Source organism: Oncorhynchus masou, chromosome 31 (genome assembly GCF_036934945.1).
Source record: "Oncorhynchus masou masou isolate Uvic2021 chromosome 31, UVic_Omas_1.1, whole genome shotgun sequence".
Classification (NCBI taxonomy): domain Eukaryota; kingdom Metazoa; phylum Chordata; class Actinopteri; order Salmoniformes; family Salmonidae; genus Oncorhynchus; species Oncorhynchus masou.
The window spans coordinates 81,382,703-81,405,142 of record NC_088242.1 but is presented as its reverse complement, the minus strand read 5'-3'; the positions used below and the strand labels follow the sequence as shown (position 1 = coordinate 81,405,142).

Sequence of the window (22,440 nt, the reverse complement as noted above, 5' to 3'; positions counted from 1 at the left end):
AAAACTTTCCGAATACACTGTATACACCAGACACAAAGCACATCAATTAATGATGATACCACAGAGATAAGGATTCCCAGTCTATAGCAGAGGGGAGGGAAAGTATGGTAGCAGTCTCAGCCTTCATGGCTGAGATTACACAGGCAATCAGATTCAGATATTTCTTCACAAATTGGTCTATTAACCAATCAGATCAGCTCTGGAAAAAAGCTGTTGTGAAAACATCTGATGTGATTGGTCAAAAGACCAATTAGTGGAAAAAAATTGGGCTGCTTGTGTAAACCCAGCCCATAAGAACCTTAACACCTAGCCAACATCAGCAAATATGACAGAATGATAAATGCCAGCATTCCATCAGATTCCCTGATAGATAAACCATACTGTATGATTTAAGAAAAATAGCCAAATTAATTTAAAAAGCATCTAATCAATAATGGCATTATTTAAAATTAACTCGAACTCTTGCAACAATTGACTTTTTTCACCACCAATTTGGCGCCAAAACATTTCAAACAAAGACATATTTCTATAAATAAATAAAAGTGCACATAAAAAGGATATTTCATGCTGAGAGACCCTCATATTTAAAAACCAATGGTATTCACTAAGTTGTTGATTTATATTTAGGATAATATTTTACAGCTTTGTCATTCTATGTTTTATTTTAGAATCATTTTCTAAGATGATTCTATATAGTCTACATCTGCTAGAGCCACAGAAGGCCAGAGATAGTTACACCACACCTTTTATAATCTGAAAACCCCAAAAAGGCCACTAGATGTCATCTGATAAAATTTCCCAAAAACTTTAAAGTTACCAAAATCATGGTCATTTACTGGTAAACTTAGAAAGATTTTAGTAATAAACCCTCCCATTGCAACCCTAGATTAGCACTAATGTGTGGATTTACTTACCACCCTACAGCAAAGCTATAACTTCTGTTCTTTCTATTTTGCTCTTGGTTTTATGAAAAATCTACTGTTGCATAGTTTGAGAAGCATGTTGGGTCTGTGTGAAGATTCCTCTTTTGTGCTCCAGTTCAGGATAAAGTAACACCCTGGATCAATACCTTGGCCATGCCAGCTCTACTAAAACAAGCCCGTCACAGCAGGAGCCACATATTATCTTATCAAAGTAGGCTGCAGCAAACCCTCCCACCAGCCAATAGACCAGTAAGAATAATACATCAAAGTCAAGGTAAAGCGATCTGCAGTACAGTGCTGTGGCTCTAAAGCAGCCTGCAGGGTTGAATACAACAGAAACCCATGTAACCAATTACAGCTGTTCTTTAAAGAAGCTGGAGAAGTGAAAAACAGACCAAATGAATTTATGTCAGTAAAATGTCATAATGTTTGTAATCTCGCCCATCAGTCAGCTCTCTCGCTCTGAACCTAGAAATTGAGCCTGGGGACGAGGTTCTAAAGTTTCAAACTGCCTATTGTTTGATTGACCAGATACATTTATAATACAGCCACAAATAAAGAGAAATCACTGAAGAAACACAGCTGGTGAGGTTGGGGTGCGTTTTATATAAATAATAATGAAAAACATATTGTGGGGAATAAAACCCTGAAACAAAACCCAGACCCAAAATTAAAAACCAAGCCAAGACATTCCTGAATAGTTACGTATGCTTGGCGTGTCTATAGATCCCTTTCTTTTAGCCTGCATGGCATGCAGTTTATGCATTTTATATAAATGATCCTTGTTCTTACCAATATTGTAATTTATTGAAATGATCAATGTCATTCAATACACACGACGATGTGCACTTTAATACAGAATAACTGTAGGATAAACATTGTAGTAGTCTAAAACGAGCTACATTAATACAGAGGGATCCCAGAATATGATTTTCAGAGGGGGGGGGGAGTCCTAGTCCTCCTACCCTCTTCTTCATTTCTTTCTGGTGCTTCACTCTTGGATCATCATAATTGTTATTTGTCAGTCTTCAGACAGGCAGTTCAAGTGAAACAAACCACTGTAGTGCAGCATTTCCTGCTATCGCATCCTGTAGGCCAGGCTGTCAAAACATTAATCTCCCCAACATCAGGAGAAGGGAATTAGAGACCTACGAGGGAATCAAAACACACAATGAGCTTACAGCTGGAATCTGCTGGACATTCTGTCAGACAGCAGGCTGTTACAGCTGGAATCTGCTGGAAATTCTGTCAGACAGCAGGCTTTTACAGCTGGAATCTGCTGGACATTCTGTCAGACAGCAGGCTGTTACAGCTGGAATCTGCTGGACATTCTGTCAGGCAGCAGGCTGTTACAGCTGGACTTTCTGTCAGACAGCAGGCTGTTACAGCTGGAATCTGCTGGACATTCTGTCAGGCACCAGGCTGTTACAGCTGGAATCTGCTGGACATTCTGTCAGGCAGCAGGATGTTACAGCTGGACTTTCTGTCAGACAGCAGGCTGATACAGCTGGAATCTGCTGGACATTCTGTCAGACAGCAGGCTGTTACAGCTGGAATCTGCTGGACATTCTGTCAGACAGCAGGCTGTTACATTCTGCTGGAAACTGCTGACATTCTGTCAGGCAGCAGGCTGTTACAGCTGGACATTCTTCTGTTCAGACAGCAGGCTGTTACTGCTGGAATCTGCTGTGGACTTTCTGTCAGGCTGTTACAGCAGGACATTCTGTCAGGCAGCAGGTGTTACAGCTGGAATCTGCTGGACATTCTGTCAGGCAGCAGGCTGTTACAGCTGGAATCTGCTGGACATTTTCTGTCAGACAGCAGGCTGTTACAGCTGGAATCTGCTGGACATTCTGTCAGACAGCTGTTACAGCTGACAGCTGGACTTTCTGTCAGACAGCAGGCTGTTACAGCTGGAATCTGCTGGACATTCTGTCAGACAGCAGGCTGTTACAGCTGGACTTTCTGTCAGACAGCAGGCTGTTACTGCTGGAATCTGCTGGACTTTCTGTCAGACAGCAGGCTGTTACAGCTGGAATCTGCTGGACATTCTGTCAGGCACCAGGCTGTTACAGCAGCTGGAATCTGCTGGACATTCTGTCAGGCAGCAGGATGTTACAGCTGGACTTTCTGTCAGACAGCAGGCTGTTACAGCTGGAATCTGCTGGACATTCTGTCAGACAGCAGGCTGTTACAGCTGGACTTTCTGTCAGACAGCAGGCCGTTACAGCTGGAATCTGCTGGACATTCTGTCAGACAGCAGGCTGTTACAGCTGGATTTTCTGTTCAGACAGCAGGTAGTTACAGCTGGAATCTGCTGGACATTCTGTCAGACAGCAGGCTGTTACAGCTGGAATCTGCTGGACATTCTGTCAGACAGCAGGCTGTTACTGCTGGAATGTGCTGGACATTCTGTCAAGCAGCAGGATGTTACAGCTGAAATTTCTGTCAGACGGCAGGCTGTTACAGCTGGAATCTGCTGGACATTCTGTCAGACAGCAGGTTGTTACAGCTGGAATCTGCTTGACATTCTGTCAGGCAGCAGTCTGTTACAGCTGGATATTCTGTCAGACAGCAGGCTGTTACAGCTGGAATCTGCTGGACATTCTGTCAGAGACAGCAGGCTGATACAGCTGGAATCTGCTGGACATTCTGTCAGACAGCAGGCTGTTACAGCTGGAATCTGCTGGACATTCTGTCAGGCAGCAGGATGTTACAGCTGGACTTTCTGTCAGACAGCAGGCTGTTACAGCTGGAATCTGCTGGACATTCTGTCAGACAGCAGGCTGTTACTGCTGGACTTTCTGTCAGACAGCAGGCTGTTACAGCTGGAATCTGCTGGACATTCTGTCAGGCAGCAGGCTGTTACAGCTGGAATCTGCTGGACATTCTGTCAGACAGCAGGCTGTTACAAAACAGCAGGCTGTTACAGATGGAATCTGCTGGACATTCTGTCAGGCACCAGGCTGTTACAGCTGGACTTTCTGTCAGACAGCAGGCTGTTACATCTGGAATTTGCTGGACATTGGACCTGTCAGACAGCAGGCTGTTACTGTTGTAATCTGCTGGACATTCTGTCAGACAGCAGGCTGTTACTGTTACTGGAATGTGCTGGACATTCTGTCAGGCAGCAGGATGTTACAGCTGGACTTTCTGTCAGACAGCAGGCTGTTACAGCTGGAATCTGCTGGACATTCTGTCAGGCAGCAGGCTGTTACAGCTGGACTTTCTGTCAGACAGCAGGCTGTTACAGCTGGAATCTGCTGGACATTCTGTCAGACAGCAGGCTGTTACAGCTGGAAACTGCTGGACATTCTGTCAGACAGCAGGCTGTTACAGCTGGACTTTCTGTCAGACAGCAGGCTGTTACTGCTGGAATCTGCTGGACTTTCTGTCAGACAGCAGGCTGTTACAGCTGGAATCTGCTGGACATTCTGTCAGGCACAGCAGGCTGTTACAGCTGGAATCTGCTGGACATTCTGTCAGGACAGCAGGATGTTACAGCTGGACTTTCTGTCAGACAGCAGGCTGTTACAGCTGGAATCTGCTGGACATTCTGTCAGACAGCAGGCTGTTACAGCTGGACTTTCTGTCAGACAGCAGGCTGTTACAGCTGGAATCTGCTGGACAGCATTCTGTCAGACAGCAGGCTGTTACAGCTGGATTTTCTGTTCAGACAGCAGGTAGTTACAGCTGGAATCTGCTGGACATTCTGTCAGACAGCAGGCTGTTACAGCTGGAATCTGCTGGACATTCTGTCAGACAGCAGGCTGTTACTGCTGGAATGTGCTGGACATTCTGTCAAGCAGCAGGATGTTACAGCTGAAATTTCTGTCAGACGGCAGGCTGTTACAGCTGGAATCTGCTGGACATTCTGTCAGACAGCAGGTTGTTACAGCTGGAATCTGCTGTGACATTCTGTCAGGCAGCAGGCTGTTACAGCTGGATATTCTGTCAGACAGCAGGCTGTTACAGCTGGAATCTGCTGGACATTCTGTCAGACAGCAGGCTGATACAGCTGGAATCTGCTGGACATTCTGTCAGGCACCAGGCTGTTACAGCTGGAATCTGCTGGACATTCTGTCAGACAGCAGGCTGTTACTGCTGGACTTTCTGTCAGACAGCAGGCTGTTACAGCTGGAATCTGCTGGACATTCTGTCAGACAGCAGGCTGTTACTGCTGGACTTTCTGTCAGACAGCAGGCTGTTACAGCTGGAATCTGCTGGACATTCTGTCAGGCAGCAGGCTGTTACAGCTGGAATCTGCTGGACATTCTGTCAGACAGCAGGCTGTTACTGCTGGAATGTGCTGGACATTCTGTCAGACAGCAGGCTGTTACAAAACAGCAGGCTGTTACAGATGGAATCTGCTGGACATTCTGTCAGGCACCAGGCTGTTACAGCTGGACTTTCTGTCAGACAGCAGGCTGTTACATCTGGAATTTGCTGGACATTCCGTCAGACAGCAGGCTGTTACTGCTGTAATCTGCTGGACATTCTGTCAGGCAGCAGGATGTTACAGTTGGACTTTCTGTCAGACAGCAGGCTGTTACAGCTGGAATCTGCTGGACATTCTGTCAGACAGCAGGCTGTTATAAAACAGCAGGCTGTTACAGATGGAATCTGCTGGACATTCTGTCAGGCACCAGGCTGTTACAGCTGGACTTTCTGTCAGACAGCAGGCTGTTACAGCTGGAATTTGCTGGACATTCCGTCAGACAGCAGGCTGTTACTGCTGGAATCTGCTGGACATTCTGTCAGACAGCAGGCTGTTACTGCTGGAATCTTCTGGACATTCTGTCAGACAGCAGGCTGTTACTGCTGGAATCTGCTGGACATTCTGTCAGGCAGCAGGCTGTCACAGCTGGATTTTCTGTCAGACAGCAGGCTGTTACAGCTGGAATCTGCTGGACATTCTGTCAGACAGCAGGTTGTTACAGCCTGAATCTGCTGGACATTCTGTCAGACAGCAGGCTGTTACTGCTGCAATCTGCTGGACTTTCTGCCAAACAGCAGGCTGTTACAGCTGGACTTTCTGTCAGACAGCAGGCTCCAGACTGCAGCCAGGACCTCGATCAGTCCGACTTTTACCCAACACAATATCCTGTCCAGTCCATTACGCCCAGTCTCAGCCGGGCTGTGAGTCATTCATTGCACAAACTAATATAGATTGGATGGTGTCCCCCTCCTCCCCCACCATCACATCCTCCATTCCACCCTTCTCTCCCTTATTGTGAAAAGGCTTCTCAGTATTCACGGATGTCTCTGGGATGATGCTGTGGAGGAGTGATCACCCTCTCCCCCTCGGCAGACTGCGTGGGAGAAGCCTGCATGCCGATGACTCAGAAAGGATGCCGCTTGGCTCTTTGCTGCTATTGGACAGCTATTCCATTTCTCACTGATTAGCTGTGGTCCCAGATCCATCCATGTGACTGACGGAATATAAACAAGTTGGAGATGATGTCATCTTATCAGTCACCCTCAATTACATACAGTACTGTAGATGATGTGGCATTTCAAATATGACAATACAATTAGTTCTCCGGACTATTTTATTTTAACTCATTATTTTGAACAAATAGTCAGACAAATATTTTTTTTCATATAGCACCATCACAATATTGTAAACTATGATAAAATGGCCAAAAACATGTGGGTTAGGAAGGAATATTGTTAGTATCAGAAGTATTCTTCAATCAGCATCAGAATCCCCTATTGGCTCGGGAGGTGGTGTGAGGGTATTTGTGTTGGAACACAAAGCATTTGTACGATCCTGTTAACCAGGCAGGAGTACAGCAGCACATTTGATGGGATCCTTAATTTCTCCTTCAGAAAGAGGAATGTGAGGTGTGAGGCAGGGGGAGCTTGTTAAAGAGTCAGAGCGCGTACTCAGGAATGACTCACAGAAAGAGACTGAGGGAGAGAAAGAAAGGAGTGAGAGAGGAAGAAAGAGAGGAACCCACATGAATAAGCAGGTGCCACAGGGGGAGCGCGGAGAGAGGGAAAGAGAAAAACAAAAAGGGCCGACAGAGAGAAAAATATATAGAAAAAGAGGGAGAAGAGAAAACACTCAAAAAAGCTGATTATGCTGCATCTCCCTTCCACGCAGTCTGCCCACACACTCCTCCTCTCCTCCTCTCCTCCACTCCATCCATACAGAGCATCAGCGTCAGTCAGGGCTCCTGCCTCCCCCACCCCTCTCAGCACCCTAAACTGCGTCATCCGGCCCCCATCCAGGCTCTCCACCAAACCAGCCTGCCTCTCCTCTTCTCTCTCTCCCTGGAGAAACCCAGGCAGCACCACTCCACTGTTCTATTTGGCTCCATAATTACACTCAGACTCTTCTGGCCTGTTGTTACATAGAGAGTGTCTCAGAAGAAAGAAATCAAGGCACTGATGAATAATTACTCCAGGCAGACGAAATCAGAATCTTATTTCCCTGATATGTTGGGTGGGGGCATACATTTTCAATTAGCTGTATGTTTCAGTAGGGGATCAAGGGATCAGTTCATCCTTGTATTTGTATTTATTAAGGATCTCAGAGAAGAGAACATCTCAGATAAGACAACATCTTAGTTGGATTAAGTAGCATTATCATCTCAAGGTCACAGGATCAGCCCCAAAGGGTGTCTCCATACACTTAGGTAATAAGGCACGAGGGGGTGTGGTATATGGCCAATATACCACGGCTAAGGGCTGTTCTTATTCACAACACAGAGTGAGTGGATATATTGACCACAAACCCCCAAGGTGCCTTATTGCTATTATAAACTGGTTACCAATGTAATTAGAGCAGTAAGAAGAAATGTTTTGTCACACCTTTGGTATACGCTCTGATATACCACGGTTGTCAACCAATCAGCATTCAGGGCTCGAACCACCCAATTTATAATTAGATGTAGACCACAACATTGTACAGGTGTCCTGTATGACTACTCCTTCTCCTCACCTGTCCAGTGTGTGTTCAGGGTTGGGGGACTTGGGGGCTGCTCTCACTGCTGCTTACAGTTGGACAGCTTGCGGATGCGGCTGTAGGTGGACACTCCTTTGCGTGAGGGGTTGGAGGAGGAGCTGGAGAGGCGTTCTGATCGGGACCTGGTTCTGATGGTGGTTGGGTAGTGGTCCTGGTCTGTCTCTGTGTCTGTGTCTGTGCCGTTCACACACAGGGTCCTGAGCCCCAGCCCCACACACCCCCCCTGGTACCCGTTCTGCTCCAGCCCGTCCTCATGCACCCGTCCTGGGGAGAAGACACAGAGAGGCAGGGGTTAGAGGTCAGCGAGATGGCTCACTAGAGAAACATACAGTATGCTGTCAGCCATCTTGTTAGACTCCGGGTAGAAATTGGCTTTATGCACAAATCTAGGATCAGCTTACCATTAGGAGGAAATTACAAATTGACAATAGATCTGTGTCAGACACTGTAAGTGTCTAGTAGGATTAACTTTTTCCTTCTCACCTCCACAAACTGTTAGAAACAGGTCAGAGTAATCAAGATAATGAGAGAGGTGAGCACAGAGCAGCTTTGAACAACAGTTTGTAGACAGACAGAAAGTGCTGGGAGACTTGCTAAATGTAGGCTTATTTTTACTGTGTGCTTTTACAAAATGTAGGCTTATTTTTACTGTGTGCTTTTACAAAATGTAGGCTTATTTTTACTGTGTGCTTTTACAAAATGTAGGCTAATTTTTACTGTGTGCTTTTACAAAATGTAGGCTTATTTTTACTGTGTGCTTTTACAAAATGTAGGCTTATTTTTACTGTGTGCTTTTACAAAATGTAGGCTTATTTTTACTGTGTGCTTTTACAAAATGTAGGCTTATTTTTTAACTTGTGCCTCTGTGGTTTGCATTTTTACAGAGATGTTTGATGACTGGTCGCTTTTGACTGATTGGCTAATTTCTATGATTCTTTTATTAGGACATTTTGCATAGAAATCAAACTCTGCAATTCACAAACAAGAAAAAGCACATTCACACATTAACTGCTGATGAAAATTAAAATGTTTCGCCTACAAAGAATATATTTAATTTCAAAGTGTTTCATGCTATTTCTGTGCTCTTCACTACGTGAAAGCACAACCCAAAACAGCCTGCTTCATTTACAGCTGATATAGTTCTTCTGGAGTTAAAATCAAAACCCAATTGCCAAATAAAACTCTCCAGTAGCAAACCGTATTCCCACTAGCACAGAGCACAGCTATCTACATATAGCAAACCGTATTCCCACTAGCACAGAGCACAGCTATCTACATATAACAAACCGTATTCCCACTAGCACAGAGCACAGCTATCTACATATAGCAAACCGTATTCCCACTAGCACAGAGCACAGCTATCTACATATAGCAAACCGTATTCCCACTAGCACAGAGCACAGCTATCTACATATAGCAAACCGTATTCCCACTAGCACAGAGCACAGCTATCTACATATAGCAAACCGTATTCCCACTAGCACAGCTATCTACATATAGCAAACCATATTCCCACTAGCACAGCTATCTACATATAGCAAACCATATTCTCACTAGCACAGAGCACAGCTATCTACATATAGCAAACAGTATTCCCACTAGCACAGATATCTACATATAGCAAACAGTATTCCCACTAGCACAGAGCACAGCTATCTACATATAGCAAACAGCATTCCCACTAAACTAAAAATCATGTTCAATTGAGATTCTTAATTGAAAATGTGTTTTTTTGTCCAAGACTAGACTTCTGTGTCCAAGTAAACCGTCCCCTAGTGTAGAGTAGCTGATCCAAACTGAAGTTGTTCAACAACAGAACTTCAGACAGGAAACCCACATATTAGATGACAACACATGTGGTCTTGGCATTAGGCTCTGCTCCTTCAGGGGAGCTCAATCAATTATTACCATTATTAATCAACTACAGGCAGTGATTGAGATATATACCAATTCCCCATCTGAGAAGAAACGCAGCCAAACAGGAGCAGGCTGGGGTGCAGTTGAGCTAACAGAAAACAGACTAGTATAGAGAGTAGCAGCAGTAGTTACAGCAGCTGGTTTCACTTCATTATAGAGAGCAGAACATGTTTCATCTGTCAGTCATCTGTTGCTTGAGGAACCAAGATTACAAAGTGTCTAACAGGTAAGTAAAATATGCCAAGTTGAAATAGGAAAATAAAACTCAAACTACATGACATTAATAATAATAAAGAGTCATGATTTTTCATGAATTGGGCAATGAGTTGGCCCTGATGTGAACACAGGTTCATGTGAACACAGGTTCACAAAGCACCAGATGACTAAAGCCACACTCATAACGACAATCATCCCACAATTAACCAAAATGTACATCCGCACATTATTAGACTTGTTCAATCAGAAATCCAAGCGCTCTGGGCATTCTCAGCAAATGAAGACCAGCTAAATGAAGTCTGTCTGGGCTTGCTCTCTCTTCCTTTATCCCCCCCCCCCTGTGAAGCTGTCGACACTGGGCTTACTGATTAGCCTGGGCCATAAATAAGTAATCAAAGGCAGCACAGCGACCCTCGGGTTGCCCTCATCAAACTCCCCGTCACAGCGCCTCTCTACCATCCTCGACTCACGACTCTAACAGTGGCTGACCTGTAAAGACCTGCATCTGCCACCCCCTCTGACCACTGCAAAGGTGACAAAAGAAAAGGTAGAATCATGTGTCAGAGCAGAGCGAGAGGGAGGAAAGGAGGGAGAGAAGGAAGAGGGAGGGATATACAGTGCAAGTGTGACTAAACTGACCGCAGAGGGATGACTCACCCAGTTGCCATGGCAACTTAAACACTTGCTACTCTCTAATCGGCAATTTCAAACTGCTGCTTCTGGAGCCGGCGAGCGGAGGGAGGAGGGGGAATGTATGTTTGCGGAAATCATTGAAATAAGTGGTGGTGGTGTTGTGTGTGGGCACAAACTGAGCAAGAAAGGCTGATATGGGGGTCACAAACCAGGACGTTTGACGTCAAAAACACCACAGGCCATATGCACACCTCCCTCTCTTTCTCAAAAACACCTCACCGCTCTAATGTAGTCAAGCTATGGCTCCCTCTATAGTGGGATGCATTGTTGCACAGTAAGAGTTGGTGCTGGAGGGATGGTTTCTAGTCTCTAGATAAGCAGGGGTGGTATACTGAGCTTCCCTACACACATATAAACCCCATAGGAATTCTAAAACCCCTTAATGCTTCAGCCTTCAGCGGAATGACAACGAGAGAGCGAGAGAGAGAGGGAGAGATACAGAGATAGAAATATATGGATTAATGGAGGAATGATGAAGAATACAGGACTGTGTGTTTTGCAGTATAGGAGGCTCAGACTGGGGAGGAGTTGGGCTGGAAATAAATTTGTTCATATAGTAATCTAACTCAATTGAATTTGCAAATTTCTATCACACTTCTACATACTAATTGTAGTTCTTCTTTCTCACAAACCAGCCTCCCAACAGGCATTGCCCTACAAAGCCACGCTAGTACAAATGATTGTGATTCCAGTTACCTTTAAGCTCTATTCTGCATGTTTTCACAGCCACAGAATGGCACAGAGGGCAAACACACAACAGACGGCAGCAAGGGAAAAGGAAAGTATAGTGGGTATAATTTCACAACTACCTTCCACAAGCCGCCCAACAGCGGAAGCAGCGGTGAATCAAATCGAAAATACAAAATCATCTTTTTGTGATTCCCTTTGAAGGGGAGAGGTGGGAATGACATTTTCCCCCAACATAAACAAGATTCAGTTTAAATGGGCTTAACGTTGATTAATTGGCAACACATAATGCACAAGAAACCCCAGCAGACAAATGACAAAATAAAAGACTGCTGTTTAGGAGAGGAAAGGTAATTGAGGGAAAGGAGAAATACGTGATGGATAGTCTCTCTCCATGTTGTCCTCATGTAATTGGGTAAGGCCAGATTGGACACCTTCTCACAGTTCAAGCAAGCTCATAAAACTCTATTGTGGAAAGATGAATAAAGTAATTTACTTGAAAGCTAATATAATAAAACAATTTCCATCACTTCTTATCTCTAATATAAGACAAGAAAGAAAAACTAGGAATGATTGAATGAGTGTTGATTTTGAACTTCACTGTGTTATCAGAGAGGAGGCAGTTTGGGCAGTCGTTTATATGATGACTCAGGTAGGCTAATCACTGCAGTCAAAATGAAAAATTAGCAAATAAACCCAAAACTTACCCACTAAAATGAGTCATTAAAACAGGCAAGTAGCTGCATGGTCTTAAGGCACGTATCAAATGTACTGTTGTCAGTGAAACATCTGAAGATTGCAGGGACAAAGGAGGAATCAGACTTCAGATTGTATGGCATCTAGGAATCTAATCTAATCTTTTGATGTCAAATGCCCGATGTGCTTTTTGTATTCATTCAGTACTGGATCCCTCCCATTTTGAGGTTCTGAAATGTATAGTAGGCTATAGCCTTGAAATACATTGTTTTCTGTGTAGTGTGCCCTACATCACAGCCAGTGTCTAGGGCTTTAGCAGTGGGCCAAGAATGACTATACTGTGTCTCTAACCAGAGCCATGACACCAACAACATGCAGTAATTAGCCAAGGCAGGCGAGGACATATTGAGTGCTTCTAGCACCTTATGTTACAAAACAAGTACAAGACAGCAACATAAGTCCACCTTCAGGCCACAACTACTGCTATACCAGCCTGTCACATTCAACAATGTTAGTGCTAATGTCATCAAATATAATGAATCAGATATCATGTGAAAGTCCAGGCGAGCACATCACAGCATCTGCCTTGTGTTAATAAGAGAGAAGTTGACTGAGTGATTAGAGAAAGAAATGAGTTCTTCCATTGAAAGTGGAAATGAACCCCGTGACCAAGTCCATGGACATTCTCTGAGCCTGACGTAGTCAGCTTCACCTTGCTCTGCTCCCTCCTCCATGGACATTCTCTGAGCCTGACATAGTCAGCTTCACCTGCTCTGCTCCCTCCTCCATGGACATTCTCTGAGCCTGACATAGTCAGCTTCACTTTGCTCTGCTCCCTGCTCCATGGACATTCTCTGAGCCTGACGTAGTCAGCTTCACCTGCTCTGCTCCCTCCTCCATGGACATTCTCTGAACCAGACGTAGTCAGCTTCACCTGCTCTGTTCCCTCCTCCATGGACATTCTCTGAACCAGACGTAGTCAGCTTCACCTGCTCTGCTCCCTCCTCCATGGACATTCTCTGAGCCTGACATAGTCAGCTTCACTTTGCTCTGCTCCCTGCTCCATGGACATTCTCTGAGCCTGACGTAGTCAGCTTCACCTGCTCTGCTCCCTCCTCCATGGACATTCTCTGAACCAGACGTAGTCAGCTTCACCTGCTCTGTTCCCTCCTCCATGGACATTCTCTGAACCAGACGTAGTCAGCTTCACCTGCTCTGCTCCCTCCTCCATGGACATTCTCTGAGCCTGACATAGTCAGCTTCACCTGCTCTGCTCCCTCCTCCATGGACATTCCTGAGCCATGGACTGCTCTGTTTCTCCATGGACATTCTCTGAACCAGACATAGTCAGCTTCACCTGCTCTGCTCCCTCCTCCATGGACATTCTCTGAGCCTGACGTAGTCAGCTTCAACTGCTCTGCTCCCTCCTCCATGGACATTCTCTGAGCCTGCTCACCTGCTCTGCTCCCTCCTCCATGGACATTCTCTGAGCCTGACATAGTCAGCTTCACCTGCTCTGCTCCCTCCTCCATGGACATTCTCTGAGCCTGACATAGTCAGCTTCACCTGCTCTGCTCCCTCCTCCATGGACATTCTCTGATCCTGATATAGTCAACTTCACCTGCTTTGCTCCCTCCTCCATCGACATTCTCTGAGCCTGACATAGTCAGCTTCACCTGCTCTGCTCCCTCCTCCATGGACATTCTCTGAGCCTGACGTAGTCAGCTTCACCTGCTCTGCTCCCTCCTCCATGGACATTCTCTGAGCCTGACATAGTCAGCTTCACCTGCTCTGCTCCCTCCTCCATGGACATTCTCTGAGCCTGACGTAGTCAGCTTCACCTTGCTCTGCTCCCTCCTCCATGGACATTCTCTGAGCCTGACGTAGTCAGCTTCACCTGCTCTGCTCCCTCCTCCATCGACATTCTCTGAGCCTGACATAGTCAGCTTCACCTGCTCTGCTCCCTCCTCCATGGACATTCTCTGAACCTGATATAGTCAACTTCACCTGCTTTGCTCCCTCCTCCATCGACATTCTCTGAGCCTGACATAGTCAGCTTCACCTGCTCTGCTCCCTCCTCCATGGACATTCTCTGAGCCTGATATAGTCAGCTTCACCTGCTTTGCTCCCTCCTCCATGAACATTCTCTGAGCGTGATATAGTCAGCTTCACCTGCTCTGCTCCCTCCTCCATGGACATTCTCTGAGCCTGACGTAGTCAGCTTCACCTTGCTCTGCTCCCTCCTCCATGGACATTCTCTGAGCCTGACGTAGTCAGCTTCACCTGCTCTGCTCCCTCCTCCATCGACATTCTCTGAACCTGACGTAGTCAGCTTCACCTGCTCTGCTCCCTCCTCCATGGACATTCTCTGAACCTGACGTAGTCAACTTCACCTGCTCTGCTCCCTCCTCCATCGACATTCTCTGAACCTGACGTAGTCATCTTCACCTGCTCTGCTCCCTCCTCCATGGACATTCTCTGAGCCTGACGTAGTCAACTTCACCTGCTCTGCTCCCTCCTCCATGGACATTCTCTAAGCCTGACATAGTCAGCTTCACCTGCTCTGCTCCCTCCTCCATGGACATTCTCTGAGCCTGACATAGTCAGCTTCACCTTGCTCTGCTCCCTCCTCCATGGACATTCTCTGAGCCTGACGTAGTCAGCTTCACCTGCTCTGCTCCCTCCTCCATCGACATTCTCTGAACCTGACATAGTCATCTTCACCTGCTCTGCTCACTCCTCCATGGACATTCTCTGAACCTGACGTAGTCAACTTCACCTGCTCTGCTCCCTCCTCCATCGACATTCTCTGAACCTGACGTAGTCATCTTCACCTGCTCTGCTCCCTCCTCCATGGACATTCTCTGAGCCTGACGTAGTCAGCTTCACCTGCTCTGCTCCCTCCTCCATGGACATTCTCTGAGCCTGACGTAGTCAGCTTCACCTGCTCTGCTCCCTCCTCCATGGACATTCTCTGAGCCTGACGTAGTCAACTTCACCTGCTCTGCTCCCTCCTCCTCCAGACTCCTTTCCTACCAGCTCTAACCTTGTTCAATCACTAGTCTCAGTCTGGGAAAAGTGCCTCACTGGTCCATAGTGGCTACCACATACGCACTAGGCTGACACAATCACAGACAGACTGACAGACAGCAGCTTGATCAGGTCCTCTGCAGTGATGGACACACCAGAACACACACAGAGAGATAACAATCCATCCATACGAAGGAAAAACGTTCAGTGAGAAGCGAGTAAAACTTTGATTTGAGGATGTGGGCTCTGACGCATGACATAAATGCCGTGTTAATGACACCACTACAGAAGGCTAACAGACAAAGGATTGTGCATCCAAACAGTGCTTTTGTCATTCAAAAAATACAAAAATATCCAAAAGAAAACGCATAACATTGACATTTGTCTTAGTGTGGTTCCCCAAGTAGGTCCTAGTGCTGCACAATATCAGCAGCATCTGGTTGGCTCCATCAGGCCTGGCTGTCTCCTCTCCTGCACTAGATAAGGCTCTGGCTATTGGCAACATCACATTATTATGACAGAGACAAAGAGGAGAGGGGAGGAAAAGAGAGGGGGTGGAGGGACTTCATTAACTCCATTAAGGTGAAATATTTTGGGAAACTAATAGGTCTAGCAGGTCTACACAGAAGTAAGAACTGGCTGACGCAACACTGCTGTTTGATGTGTTGCTCATATTTTAAACATCCTTCAAATAAAAAATGTGCTTTGATGTGAATATGGCATTTCAACAATCATATCCTAAAAACGGGACAGGTCAAATGGACAACACGTAATGGAGTTTGTATCCGTACATTTTTGACAAGGTGATCATAGGGAAAAACACAATACTTCTGCATTACCCGCTGTGCAAACACATTGATTCTCATTGAAAACAAGCTCAGGATAACTCCTGACACAGTTGGACAGCTGACATTCAGAGCTTAAAGCTGCAATATGTAACTTTTTGGGTGATTCACATAGAAAATGTGAGTTACAGATCTGCCATTCTCATTGAAAGCAAGCATAAGAAGCGGTAGATCTGTTCTATGTGCTCGATTTTATTGCTGCCCGTTCTTACATTTTGTTTTGGAGTCTTTTACTTTCGGGTTTTGTACACCAGTTTCAAAACAGCTAAAATACAATATTTTCATTTATGGAAATATATTTCACAGCGGTTTAGATGTTACAATGATTCTCCACAATGACTGCTTGTTTTGTCACATACAGTAAACTGAAATTAGGAGCACTACTGGAATTTTAGAAACCAGGAAATAGTGGAGAGAATTCTGTATAATGTATCTTTAAATAGCCAAATTGATTAGTCACAGGAATCAGGACTAATAAAGCCAATGCAACTAACCATTTCACAAACGTTAGGCCTAACACATGGATGGCCATTCATAAAATGTTATTGTGGGTCGACACTGTAGGCTACACCACAGTAAGCACGGACCAACGCCAATGTACATTTTTTAAATAAATGGTGAGGTCTAGAATACAATTAAAATAAATTATTTAGGCTATATTATTTTCCTATTATTTCAATGCTATAGTCTACAAATAAATAAACTGAAGTATTTGCGAGTGCGACACACTAGGCTGGCAGGAACATTATAGTGCTCAGCATTTAAACATTGTGTTAAATCATTATAGTCCATAAATTGCGCATATAGGCTGTGACTTAGACTTAAATAAAAATGAAACAAAAAACTGCCTTATTAGGCATGAGTTTGGTCACAGTCTGTGGCTTCAGACTCATGTGGTGCCTGGAGAGTAGGCCAGCAGCAGAGAATACCCTCTTTTCTTCTATAGTTCGGCCTAAAAAAAGGTATTTAGGTCAAATAACCCTAATAAAAACAGAAAGCTTGAAAGAGGTAATATTTCAGGCCTACAGGGGCAAAATCAATGACAGCGTATTATATATACTGAAAAATATATATAACGCAACAATTTCAAAGATTTTACTGAGTTACTGTTCATATAAGGAAATCAGTCAATTGAAATAAATAAATTAGGCCCTAATCTATGGATTTCACATGACTGGGCAGGGGCACAGCCATGGAGGGGCCTGGGAAGGCATAGGCCCACCCACTTGGGAGCCGGGTCCACCCACTTAGGAGCCAGGCCCAGCCAATCAGAATGAGTTTTTCCCCACAAAAGGGCTTTATTACAGACAGAAATACTCCTCAACATCCCCCTCCACCTCAGATGATCCCCGGAGGTGAAGAAGCCGGATGTGGCGGTCCTGGGCTGGCGTGGTTACACGTGGTCTGCGGTTGTGAGGCCGGTTGGACGTACTGACAAATTATCTAAAATGACATTGGAGGGGGCTTATGGAAGATAAATTAACATTTAATTCTCTGGCAACAGCTCTGTTGGACATTCCTGCAGTCAGCATGCCAATTGCATGTAATTCCCTCAAAACCTGAGACATCTGTGTTGTGTAACAAAACTGCACATTATAAAGTGGCCTTTTATTGTCCCCAGCACAAGTTGCACCTGTTTAATAATCATGCTGTTAAATCAGCTTATTGATATGCCACACCTGTCAGGTGGATGGATTATCTTGGCAAAGGAGAAATGCTCACTAACAAGGAAGTAAACAAATTTGTGCACAAAATTTGAGAGAAACATTTTTGTGCATATCGAACATTTCTGGGATCTTATTTCAGCTCATGAAAAATGGGTTTACATGTTGTGTTTATGTTTTTATTCAGTATATATAACAGAATGAAAATGAACACTTTTAAGAGATCTGATTTTTAGTTTAGAAATACTTTGCTACAATGACACACTTCGCTAGCTAGCCACCTCCTTCCTTTCTGTTAGCATGTACACATAGTAAGTATGTAACAGCTTTCGTCGTCAGATGAGGAAGAGTAGTCGGACCAAAGCGTAGCGTGGTAAGTGTTCACGTTGTTTATTGAACTGAACACTAATACAAAATAACAAGAGAATAAATTAAACCGAAACAGTCCCGTAAGGTGCAAACACTAAACAGAAAATAACTACCCACAAAACCCATGTGGGAAAAAGCTACCTAAGTATGATTCCCAATCAGAGACAACGATAGACAGCTGTCCCTGATTGAGAACCATACCCAGCCAAAACAAAGAAATACAAAACATAGAAAAAGGACATAGAATGCCCACCCAAATCACACCCTGACCAAACCAAAATAGAGACATAAAAAGCTCTCTACAGGTCAGGGCATGACAAAATACCCATCATGCTTTAGTCGTAGACACTACATCATTGCACTCCCTCTCTTGCTCTTGGTCCTCCTCATCTTTGTAAGTCACCTTGATTTTTAACATGTTTGTTTTATCAGTTTCTTTATGAAAATATTTAGTGAACTCCATGACAGTAGCTAAAGCAAGGGGCTATAGCAGCACACAAGTAGCCTACAAATGCATGCTGGGCTGGGTATGCCCAGAGCTCGTGAAGTGAGCACTACTGGAGTGTGCAAGAAGGCCGACGGTCCAGCCTTTGTCAAACTCGCTCTGCGCTCCAGTCAAATCGGGCACACTCCACACCTTGATCTACTCCAGCTCCGCTCACATGCTCTGTCCAGGACCTCTACAACAAGCAGTGTCAGGGGAAAGCTCAAGAAATGATCCAGTCACCCAAGCTACAGACTGTTCTCTCTGCTACCACATGGCAAGCGGTAGCAGTGCACCAAGTCTGCAACCAGCAGGACCCTGAACAGCTTCTACCCCGAAGCCATAAGACTTTTAAACAAGACTGATAAATAGCTAATCAAATGGCTACCCGGACAACCTGCATTGGCACTTTTTGGACTAACTTTCTTGCACACACACTGGACACGCACACTGGACACACAGCTGCTACTGTCTATTATCTATCCTGTTGCCTAGTCACTTTACCCCTACTTACAGTACCAGTCGCAAGTTTGGACACACATACTTATTCTAGGGATTTTCTTTATTTTTACATTGTAGAATAATAGTGAAGACATTAAAACTATGAAATAACACATGAAATCATGTGGTAACCAAAAAAGTGTTAAACAAATCAAAATATATTTTATATTTGAAATTCTTCATATTAGCCACCCTTTGCCTTGATGACAGCTTTGCACACTCTTGGCATTCTCTCAACCAGATTCATGAGTTAGTCACCTGTAATGCATTTCAATTAACAGGTGTCCCTTGTCAAAAGTCAATTTGTGAAATGTCTTTCCTTCTTAATGCGTTTGAGCCAATTAGTTGTGTTGGTAGGGGTGGTATACAGAAGACAGCCCTATTTGGTAAAAGACCAAGTCCATATTATGGCAAGAACAGCTCTAATAAGCAAAGAGAAATGACAGTCCATCTTTACTTTAAGACATGAAGGTCAATCAATCTGGAAAATTTCTAGAACTTTAAGTTTCTTCAAGTGCAGTTGCAAAAACCATCAAGCGCTATGATGAAACAGGCTCGCATGAGGACCGCCACAGGAAGACCCAGAGATACCTCTGTTGCAAAGGATAAGTTCATTAGCCTCAGAAATTGCAGCCCAAATAAATGCCGGAGTTCTAGTAACAGACACATTTCAACATTAACTGTTCAGAGGAGACTGCGTGAATCAGGCCTTCATGGTCGAATTGCCGCAAAGAAACCACTACTAAAGGACACCAATAATAAGAAGAGACTTGCTTGGGCCAAGAAACACGAGCAATGGACATTAGACCAGTGGAAATGTTTTACTTTGGTCTGGAGTCCAACATTTAGATTTTAGATTTTAACCGTTGTTTCTATGTGAGGCGCAGAGTAGATGAACGGATGATCTCTGCATGTGTGGTTCCCACCGTGAAGCATGGAGGAGGAGTTGTGATGGTTTCCTTTGCTGGTGACACTGTCATGATTTATTTAGAATTCAAGGCACACTTAACCAGCATTGCTACCACAGCATTCTGCAGCGATACACCAACCCATCTGGTTTGCGCTTTGTGGGACTCTCTTTTGTTTTTCAACAGGACAATGACCCAAAACACACCTCCAGGCTGTGTAGGGGCTATTTTACCAAGGAGGAGAGTGATGGAGTGTTGCATCAGATGACATGACCTCCACAATACCCGACCTCAACCCAATTGAAATGGTTTGCGAGCGGCCAACAGTGCTCAGCATATGTGTGGAACATTAAATAATGCCACTTTAATAATGTTTACATATCTTACATTACTCATATCATATGTATATACTGTATTTTATACCATCTATCGCACCTTGCCTATGCCGCGCGGCCATCGCTCATCCATATATTTATATGTACATATTCTCATTCACCCCTTTCAGATTTGTGTGTATTAGGTAGTTGTTGGGGAGGTGTTAGATTACTTGTTAGCTATTACTGCACCGTCGGAACCAGAAGCACAAGCATTTTGCTACACAACAATAACATTTGATTTGCAACTCCGTTGGAAAAGCATTCCAGGTAAAGCTGGTTGAGAGAATGCCAAGAGTGTGTAAAGCTGTCATCAAGGCAAAGGGTGGCATCTTTGAAGCATCTAAAATAGACTATTTTGATTTGTTTAACACTTTTTTGGTTACTACATGATCTTTTACATTTGATTTAACTAGGCATTTCATGTGTTATTTCATAGTTTTGATGTTTTCACTGTTACTCAACAATGTTGAAAAGAGTAAAATAAAGAAAAACCCTTGAATGAGTAGGTGTGTCCAAACTTTGACTGATACTCTAAATGTACATAGCTACCTCAATTACCTCTTACCCCTGCACATTGACTCGGTACTGGTAATCCCTGTATAGAGCCATGTTATTTTTACTCGTTATTGTTATTTACTGTGTATTTATTCCTGATGGCACTATTCAAATAGTTTATCTTTAACTCTGCATTGTTGGTAAAGGACCCGTACAGTAAGTAAGCATTTCACTGTTAGTCTACACCTGTTGTTTGCAAAGAATGTGACAAAGAAATGTTATTTATCACTCAAATTCTCTCTCCCAATAACCCTCACTCTCCACCTCAACATCTCTCCACCTCCCTCTCCCTCCATCCCATGTCTCTCACCTTGCATAGCAAAACCCTGGTTGGAAATGTGGCTCTCCTAGTCCTTATAAAAATCACTCTATTAAGTCATATCTCCCTCATTCTCTCCCTCCATATCTCTGTATCTCACCTGGCATAGTGAAACCCTGAGAGTAGATCTCTTCAATGGAGCTGGAGACTTCATCATCATCCTGGTCGGTGTAGCCGTGCAGGTGCTCCAGGTAAGGCAGTACAGTCATGCTACGCCACGCATCATTCCGTCAGCACTGGGGGGCATTGGCACCAGAGGTTCCATGGCAGGGTGTTTCTTCCTCACCCAGCTGTAACCACACAAAGATTGGTTTCAAGGTTATACAGTTGAAGTCTGAAGTTTACATAAACCTTAGCCAAATATATAAAAACTCAGTTTTTCATTATTCCTGATATTTAATCCTAGTAAAAATTCCTTGTTTTAGGTCAGTTAAGATCACCACTTTATTTTAAGAAAGTGAAATGTTAGAATAATAGTAGAGAATGACTTTGTGACAACGTGCGTCCAGGTGGTAGGTGTAGGAGTCAGGCGCAGGAGAGCAGGGATGTCTGAAAAGCATGTTTAAAAAGAAAGTCCACCAACACAGGAATGGCACAATCAAAAGGACAACCCCCTCGACAACTGAAAACCCGTACAAAGGTACGAGGAACAAACAAAGATCCGACACTCATTTACTTCAGAACCCGTGAAAACAAATAACGGCAATACCTAACCGAGCACCTCACAATCAACGACTCATCCCGCACAAACTGAGGCAGGCAACAGGTTACAATTATAAATCAAATCAAAATCAAATCAAATTTTATTTGTCACATACACATGGTTAGCAGATGTTAATGCGAGTGTAGCTAAATGCTTGTGCTTCTAGTTCCGACAATGCAGTAATAACCAACAAGTAATCTAACTAACAATTCCAAAACTACTGTCTTATACAAACAAGTGTAAGGGGATAAAGAATATGTACCTAAAGATATATGAATGAGTGATGGTACAGAGCAGCATAGGCAAGATACAGTAGATGGTCTCGAGTACAGTATATACATATGAGATGAGTATGTAAACAGAGTGGCATAGTTAAAGTGGCTAGTGATACATGTATTACATAAAGATGCGGTAGATGATATAGAGTACAGTATATACGTATACATATGAGATGAATAATGTAGGGTAAGTAAACATTATATTAGGTAGCATTGTTTAAAGTGGCTAGTGATATATTTTACATCATTTCCCATCAATTCCTATTAATAAAGTGACTGGAGTTGAGTCAGTGTGTGTTGGC

At 44.1% G+C, this 22,440-nt stretch overlaps 1 pseudogene; it reads right to left on the bottom strand.

Annotated features, from left to right (window-relative positions):
• Nucleotides 1–6,512: 6,512 nt before the first annotated feature.
• LOC135524546 (serine/threonine-protein kinase STK11-like) overlaps nt 6,513–22,440 on the bottom strand; it is a 53,594-nt pseudogene continuing 37,666 nt past the window's right edge.